This window comes from Magnolia sinica, chromosome 18 (genome assembly GCF_029962835.1).
Source record: "Magnolia sinica isolate HGM2019 chromosome 18, MsV1, whole genome shotgun sequence".
Lineage (NCBI taxonomy): Eukaryota > Viridiplantae > Streptophyta > Magnoliopsida > Magnoliales > Magnoliaceae > Magnolia > Magnolia sinica.
Genome location: NC_080590.1, coordinates 40,346,410 through 40,355,692, shown reverse-complemented (window position 1 = coordinate 40,355,692; position 9,283 = coordinate 40,346,410).

Sequence of the window (9,283 nt, the reverse complement as noted above, 5' to 3'; positions counted from 1 at the left end):
GCATATATGTAACTCAAATTAAACTAGCCAATTTGTGGGACTCATCTGTGGGTAGGTTATACTCCCCAAATCAGATGTTTGGATGATCCAAACCTCTGATTGGTAGTCATTTGCATTGAATCTGTACAGTTAACTATTCTTTTAGCCGTTCAATAGATGTCCACTGACCAGCAGATATCAAGTGTAGCTTTGGTCCATGGCGGTGGCGCAGATGATTTGGATATTTTAATTTGAGTTTTGTGTATATTAGACTGACGATTTCTGATCTCATAGAACTATCGGTGGTACCAAAATATCAGATTGTTTTAATAATCTAAGGGCTCGTTTGGCAGCATGAATTGGGAGTGAATTAGAATCAAAATCACATTAAGCATGGAATTCAGAATCTTCCGTTGTGTTTGGTAGTACGTGTTTACATGTAAACACCATTTTCAGTGTCTTGACATAGACTAATAGACCTAGACTACGTGGAGACACTACGTGTTTAGCATATGCAGAATTTGTACTCACACACACAAAGAGACTAGTGTCTGATCTTTCCTTGACGTTACATATTATGTCATTAATGGGATGGTACGGATTCTTATTAAGCCCTTTATGAGATAAATTATCGCATGCCATGTGGCCATGATCAACATGTCCATTAAATGAGGTAGCATGCCTGGCACGTATATAAAAGACTTGCCGAGCAAGTGCATCCTATCTTACGACTGGATATAATCTCATTTGTGAGGCTCTCTCACAATCCTTCCAAAATAGCAGATTTCCGGAGCGACTCGGAGAACCATCTACGATTTAGAAGATTCCGAAAACTAAAAGGTCGAATTGACATCGAGCCAATCCAGATACAGTTCTAGACCCAAATTGTAAAAGGAACGGTTGAACAGAATAAAGAGAATGGGAGATGATGTCTGTTTAAAGGACATATCAGTGTCAAGGGAAAATCCCTCCAAAACTCCAAACCATCACTACTTTGATGGTTAAAAAAGTAAAAGGTGGTTTGATTCGTATTGTCCAACGCTTCAAAGTTGACAAGGTGGGTCTTTAACAGAGATGTTGACTGTCACGACCCTAAATCTAGTGTTGGTAATCTATGATTACTATACACCAAATTTTGGTTGACAACCTCTGTAGAACTCTAATTTTGGGACTTCCAACTATCACATACTAAGTCCCATAAGCGGGGCTCTACAAGGAGGATTTCTGAAAGTAAAGACGACAAACACGTATCATTTCTCAAAATTTCATCATATTCAACATATATTACCGTGTACAACTGAGCACATCAAGGCTAAACCAAAATATAAATCATGTCATATTTATTATACCTGATGTACATATTTAGGGTATTACAAAAAATATATATACTGATATATATAAAACAAAAAGGACAACTGGAGTTTGTAGCCTCTACTCCTGCAGCTCCTTACTCTCGCCTGTAAAAAAAAGAAGAAAGGAAAGCTTGAGCTACTAAGCCTAGTGAGTGCGTGTGTGCAGTGAAAATGCATGTTTCATGTCATGCTCATATAATGCACAGGAATGCACAAGCTTTCTGGATCGATAACAATAAAATAAAGATACAATGCATTATGCCACTTTTTATATTCCAAATCATTTTTATATACAGAGGTGGGACTTTTACCCACTTGTAACATACATACTCTTTCAATGTTTCCACAACTTTCCACATTTCTCAATTGGATCACCAAAGTCTGAAACAGGGGTAAGACTCGCATATGATTGCTACTCACTTGTATAGACTTTTCCACCGTGGTCAACTACAGAAGTGGGACTACATAGTTCACGGGCTGAACTAGTCTAACCCACTTGTGTTGAACCTTACTATCTACCTAACAGCGAGAAGTCACAAGTCGCCTGACAAAACGATAGCAGACAATTTACGAGCTCGTCACACACAACTTATCTTTGCTTGCCCATAAGCAGGTCAGGTTAAACCTCTCAATCAATCGTCACATGTCGGTGGGAGTCGCTGCCTACTTTGGTATTTCGACATTCCAGCGCTCTGTTCTTCTACCCGGTCTAGGCATTGGTTGCTCCCAATGGTACCAATCGGGGTTTAGGGATTTTCACCCACGGACCCTCTAATCATGTCCTGTTGAATTACACATTTTTGGTGTGGTGTCCAACTCATGTCATAACAAAGTATGTTTTATCGCATTTACAATCACCGTATGCATGTATGCATGAGTCCACACACAATCACAATATATCATGTTTTTCAAGACAAACAAAGGATGACCTTCCTCATGTGGTCTCCTCATGAATTTTAAGTTTCTCATATGGGTCTCATATAATGCATCCTGTATCTAGACGGTTCACATACTAATCATAGACACATGATACATCAACTATGAACCATGTGTATGATATGCATGACTTAGCCAATCTAAATCCAAGCCGGAATTCATTTCGCTATAAGACTTCATGCCACAAGCATGCTTTTTCTCAAGAATTAATTACATCAAAAGGAGAAAGGATAATTCTTTTAAACGTTTTGTCAAACAGGTAGTGGGCGGACTTTGTAAGGGACAGCGAGAAACCAATGGCAATTCATATGAATTTAAACAAAAGTAACTCATCTCTATCATCCAACCTTCCATTAATAATCTCACTAATTAAATCAGAAAAATCTATCAATAACCTTCAGAAAATTCGGCAATAACCTAACCCTAGATTAGTAAATTCAGCAATCACCTAACTCTAAATGAAAATCCAACGATAACCTAACCCTAAAATAGAAAATCCAGCAATAATCTAACCTTAAAACAGAAATTGTAGTAACCACCTAACTCTAAATGAAAATTCAGCGATAACGTCACCCTAAAATAGAAAATCCAGCAATAATCTAACTTTAAAACAGAAATTCCAGCAATCACCTAACCTTAAATGAAAATTCAGCGATAACCTAACCCTAAAACAGAAAATCTAGTAATAATTTAACCTTAAAACAGAAATTCTAGCACTCACCTAACCCTAAATGAAAATCCAGCAAGAACCTAACCCTAAAATAGAAAATCCAGCAATAATTTATCTTAAAACAGAAATTCTAGCAATAGAGTTTTCAAGGAAACCCCAACGTACACATATGCGTGCTCCTAATCTATGCACTCACCTGTAACTATCAGAGGTTTGGTTCTCAACCTCAACTTCTATTTCTTTTTTTTTCTTCTTCTTCTTCTCAACTTCACACTCAACATGAAAGAGAGTGCTGGAAATGGGATGTTACAAGAGGATTTTCATATTTATGGACTTGAAAATGGTTTTAAATTGCCTTTTGTCTAAAAAGGAGGGTTATGGGATGTTTTATGATGATTTTGAGAAGTTTAAGCTTATGGTAGTAATAAACAAAATGTTATTTAAGTGATTTGAACTAACGTATTCCAAGGAGTTTAAAAAACATCGAGGTCATTTGAGTATATTTTCTCAAAATATTCATGTGCATATCTATGCATAACTTACAATCCGAGTGTCCTATTGACATGCCGTTTTCACCAGTAACTCTGTAACTTGACTACGGCCACAACGGTTAGGCTCTCGGACCTAACGGATTTTGAAAACTCAATAGTGGGGCTCCGCCAAATAAAATAAGGATGTAATTGTCATTTCTTAGATTGTTTAATTTTAAGTCCGTATCTTAAAATTCGGACATCGGATTGAAATACGGCTTGTGACTCGATAACAAAACAACATTATGATCAAGTCAAAACATTCTCAGGGCTAATGGACCTACAGCCAATGGCTATCTAGTGTACGAACCAGATTTCGAGGCCTCGGGTCTTACCACTCTTCCCTCCTTAAAAAAATTTCATCCTCGAAATTTTAAAACATATCCGGTTATAACAGTACAATACAACAATAACCATATCATATTTATATGTACCTAGGAATCAAATAGATGAGGGTAACGACTGCGTATCTCTACTTCCAGTTCTCAGGTTGCTTCTTCTACAGAATGATAGCCCCATTAGACTTTAACTAAGGGGATGACTTTAGTACAAAGAACTTGTTCTTTTCTATCCACAATACAAATTGGTTGCTTGATATAGGATGCATCTTCCCAAACTGCTAAGGCTTGCCAATCAATAATAGGTGCTATTATCTTCGAATCACATTTACGGAGCATCGAGACGTGAAAAATATTATGAACTCTAGATAATTGGGGTGGCAAAGTGAGATGATAAGCTACGGTGTCAACTCGTTCAACAATATCAAAGGGCCCTATAAACCTCGGGGCTAACTTTCCCTTAACACCAAATCGTACTACACCTTTCACTAGTGAAACTCAGAGATATATACGGTCTCTCTCGACAAACTCTAAGGGTCTACGTCAGCGATCTGCAAAACTCTTCTGCTGACTTTGAACTGTAAGCATACGTTGTTGAATAAGATCAATCTTTTCAGACATTTTTCGGACAATATCAGGACCTAAAAGACATTGCTCACCAATCTTCAACTAGGACGCAAACCATCCTCAAATTTTCTCGCCTTCAAATCATCATTGGCTACTAAACGTGAAACAAAACGAGATAATTCTATAAAACGAGCCTCATAGTCAGCAACAGACATCTCACCCTGAACCAAAGAATCAAATTCATGTGCTTTCTGATGACGAACAGCTACGGGGAAAAACTTACGATCGAACTGGTCTTTAAACGCTTCCCATGTCCACACAAATTTTGGATCTACTGAACGAACAACTGACTTCCACTATTGTTCTGCCTCTCTGTTCAATTAATAAGTCATTAAGGTAACACATTGCTTGGAAGTACAACCCATAACTTGAAAAAGTTTCTCTATTTATAACACAACAACATATAGTAAATACATTATATGATTTATGCAGATATTTCGGAGATCATGCTTTGATACCATTTTCTGTCATGACCCTAAATTTAGTGTTAGTAATCCATGATTACTATACACCAAAATTTGTTTGACAGCCTCCGTAGAACTCTGATTTTGGGACTTTCAACTATCACATACTAAGTCCCATAAGCGGGGCTCCATAAGGAGGATTTCTGAAAGTAAAGATGACAAACACGTATCATTTCTCAAAATTTCATCATATTCATCATATATTACCGTGTACAACTGAGCACGTCAAGGCAAAACCAAAACATAAACTATGTCATATTTACTATACCTGATGTACATATTCAGGGTACTACAAAAAATATATACACTGATATATATAAAACAAAAGGGACAACTGGAGTTTGTAGTCTCTACTCCTGCAGCTCCTTACTCTCGCCTGTAAAAAAAAAAAAAGAAAGGAAAGCTTGAGCTACTAAGCCCAGTGAGTGCGTGTGTGCAGTGAAAATGCATGTTTCATGTCATGCTCATATAATGCACAGGCTTTCTGGATCGATAACAATAAAATAAAGATACAATGCATTATACCACTTTTTATGTTCCAAATCATTTTTATATACAGAGGTGGGACTTTTACCCATTTATAACATACATACTCTTTCAACGTTTCCACAATTTTTTACATTTTCCAATTGGATCACCAAAGTTTGAAACAGAGGTGGGACTCGCATATGATTGCTACTCACTTGTATAGACTTTTCCACCGTGGTCAACTACAGAGGTAGGACTACATAGTTCACGGGCCGAACTAGTCTAACCCACTTGTGTAGAACCTTTCTATCTGCCTAACAGTGAGAAGTCATAAGTCGCCTGGCAAAACGATAGCGGACAATTTACGAGCTCGTCACATACAACCTATCTTTGCTTGCCCATAAGCAGGTTAGGTCAAACCTCTCAACCAATCGACACGTGTCAGTGGGAGTCGCTGCCTACTTTGGTATTTCGGCATTCCAGCGCTCTGTTCTTCCACCCGGTCTGGGCATTGGTTGCTCCTAATGGTACCAATCGGGGTTTAGGGACTTTCACCCACGGACCCTCTAATCATGTCTTGTTGAATTACATATTTTCGGTGTAGTGTCCAACTCATGTCATAACAAAATATGTTTTATCACATTTACAATCGCCGTATGCATGTATGCATGAGTTCACACACAAACACAATATATTAAGTTTTTCAAGACAAACAAAGGATGACCTTCCTCATGCGGTCTCCTCATGAATTTTAAGTTTCTCATAGGGGTCTCATATAATGCATCTTGTATTTAGACGATTTACATACTAATCATAGACACATCATCGGTCGCAACACAACCCACTATGATCAACATACCATGATATGAATCATGCACTCTCAATCATACGATGATACATCAACTATGAACCATGCGTATGATATGCATATGACTTAGCCAATCTAAATCCAAGCCAGAATTCATTCTGCTATAAGACTTCATACCACAAGTATGCTTTTTCTCAAGAATTAACTATATCGGAAGGATAATTCTTTTAAATGTTTTGTCAAACAGGTAGTGGGCGGACTTTGTAAGGGTCAGCGAGAAACCGATGGCAATTCGTATGAATTTAAACAAAACTAACTTATATCTATCATCCAACCTTCCATTAATAATCTCACTAATTAAATCAGAAAAATTCAGCAATAACCTTCAGAAAATCCGGCAATAACCTAACCCTAGATTAGTAAATTCAGAAATCACCTAACCCTAAATAAAAATTCAGCGCTAACCTAACCCTAAAACAGAAAATTCAATAATAATCTAACCTTAAAACAGAAATTCCAACAATCACCCAACCCTAAATGAAATTTTAGCGATAACCTAACCCTAAAACAGAAAATCCAGTAATAATCTAACTGTAAAACAAAAATTCTAGCAATCACCTAACCCTAAATGAAAATTCAACGATAACCTAACTCTAAAATAGAAAATCCAGCAATAATCTAACCTTAAAACAGAAATTACAGCACTCACATAACTCTAAATGAAATTCTAGCAAGAACTTAACCCTAAAACAGAAAATCCAGCAATAATTTAACCTTAAAACAGAAATTCCAGCAATAGGGTTTTCAAGGAAACCCCGACGTACACATGCGTGCTCCTAATCTATGCATTTACCTATAACTATCAGAGGTTTGGTTCTCAACCTCAGCTTTTATTTCCTTTTTCTTCTTCTTCTTCTTCTTAACTTCACACTCAACAAGAAAGAGAGTGTTGGAAATGAGATGTTACAAGAGGATTTTCATATTTATGGACTTGAAAATGGTTTTAAATTGGCTTTTGTCTAAAAATGAGGGTTATGGGATGTTTTGTGATGATTTTGAGAAGTTTAAGCTTATGGTAGCAATAAACAAAATGTTATTTAAGTGATTTGAACTAACGTATTCCAAGGAGTTTAAAATATCGAGGTCATGTGAGTATATTTTCTCAAAATATACATGTGCATATCTATGCATAACTTACAATCCGGGTGTCCTATTGACATGCCGTTTTTGCCAGTAACTCCGTAACTTGACTACGGCCACAACAGTTAGGCTCTCGGACCTAACGGATTTTGAAAACTCGATGGTGGGGCTCCGCCAGATAAAATAAGAACGTAATTGTCATTTCTCAGATTGTTTAATTTTAAGTCCGTATCTTAAAATTCGGACATCGGATTGAAATACGGCTTGCGACTCGATAACAGAACAGCATTATGATCAAGGAAAAACATTCTAGGGGCCAATGGACCTACAGCCAAAGACTATCCAGTGTACAAACCAGATTTCGGGGCCTCGGGTCGTACATTGACTGGCTATGCTCAGTCCAGATCTAGCTCTTGAAGTTCCCAAACTTTGGTTTGGTTGTCTTCATTAGAGAAACTTTAGTGATCACATGCCAAATCTTTAGTGGGCCACGAAGATCTTCATAAAGGATGAGCTACAGAAGAAGAATCGAGAAGCCAACGAGTTCGGAGTCATTTCTTTCCAAAGCAAGTCCTAGTTTGCTAAGGAAAAGAATACGTATTCGGAAAGCCCGCACGAAGGACCCATAAGCCCAGCGAGGGGTTGTCACCGCCTCAAGAAAGCTATAAAAGGAGCATAAGAAGAAGAGCTCAAGGCCCTACGCCAAACACATCTACCCTCTTTTACATCTATCTAGTTTGCTACTACCCGACAGCTCCCACCACAGTATATTTATCTTAGGAATATGCTAAATATCTGCGACCTTAAGTTGCCAGATCACCATGTTCATCTGAGTTCCGATTCAGTTGTTCACACTCCAGTCATATCCTAATGACAACCTGCCTTGATCATCTATTTTGATAATCACATCGGGTACTTTTGTTTCTTGCTTTTATTTATATACGATTGTAGAGTACGATGGTTGTAACAGGTCCAAGATATTAATAAAATTGATTGTGTTTAGTCTATCTTATATTCCTTTTTATGCAAATCTTTCATTCTGATTAAGAAATATCACACTAAGGTGCTGGTGTACTAAAGTCCTTAAGCCAGTCGATTCTGCATCTGTCGGCACAAGTTGAGAAGAACACATCCGTGAGGGCTAACCCCTACCCTTGCACAAATTGGCTGAGTATGGAGCGCATCAATCGGTGGTTGAGAGGACCTGGATCCCGATCCAGTCTCCTTAATCTGTCCATCTTGGCACTGGGGCACCAAAAATTCAGTCAAGAAAAGAAAACCTTGAGTCAAGCAGACTTTAGCAAGCTTGCACAATCATATACGCACATATACATCTGATCTAGGTCCATGATCACACGAGCGGCCTTGATTGGTTGAATTGAGGGCAATACCCTTTCTTGGCATGCCTGGTGGGACCCAGTGAGTGTGTGTATTTCTCAATAAAAAAGAGATGCCACCAAAATTGAAAAATTGTAACACTCCGAATTTTCACAATTTTGAATTACCAAAAATCCTTAAAATTTTCCTTTTTTAATAACTAGCCACGTCATCACTTACTGACCCTTGACACTCAAGATGGGCTCATACGGGGCTGGTACCGATAAAGAACCGTACAAATAAGATTGATCCACTATATAAAACTAATGAATCCAATCGATCACTTAAACATCAAGTTTAGCCCCATAATTTGTTCACATATGGCCCAAATCTAACCAACCTGGCAATGACTAATCAAACAACCGTAACTAAATTAAAGATCTACTTAAAGCTGAGTCAGCTATGGCCTGGACCTTAATTAATAAACCAAATCAACCCGGTTACTCTTTTAGCCTAAAATGACACCTGAAAACAGACGATTTGCGCCGTCCAGTCGGCACTTGTAAAATGCAACTCTCCCAAGTATTGGCCAAAAATCTGAATTTTAAAACAAATGGCCCCACCACTTAGGATAATAAATTAGGACATTTTAGC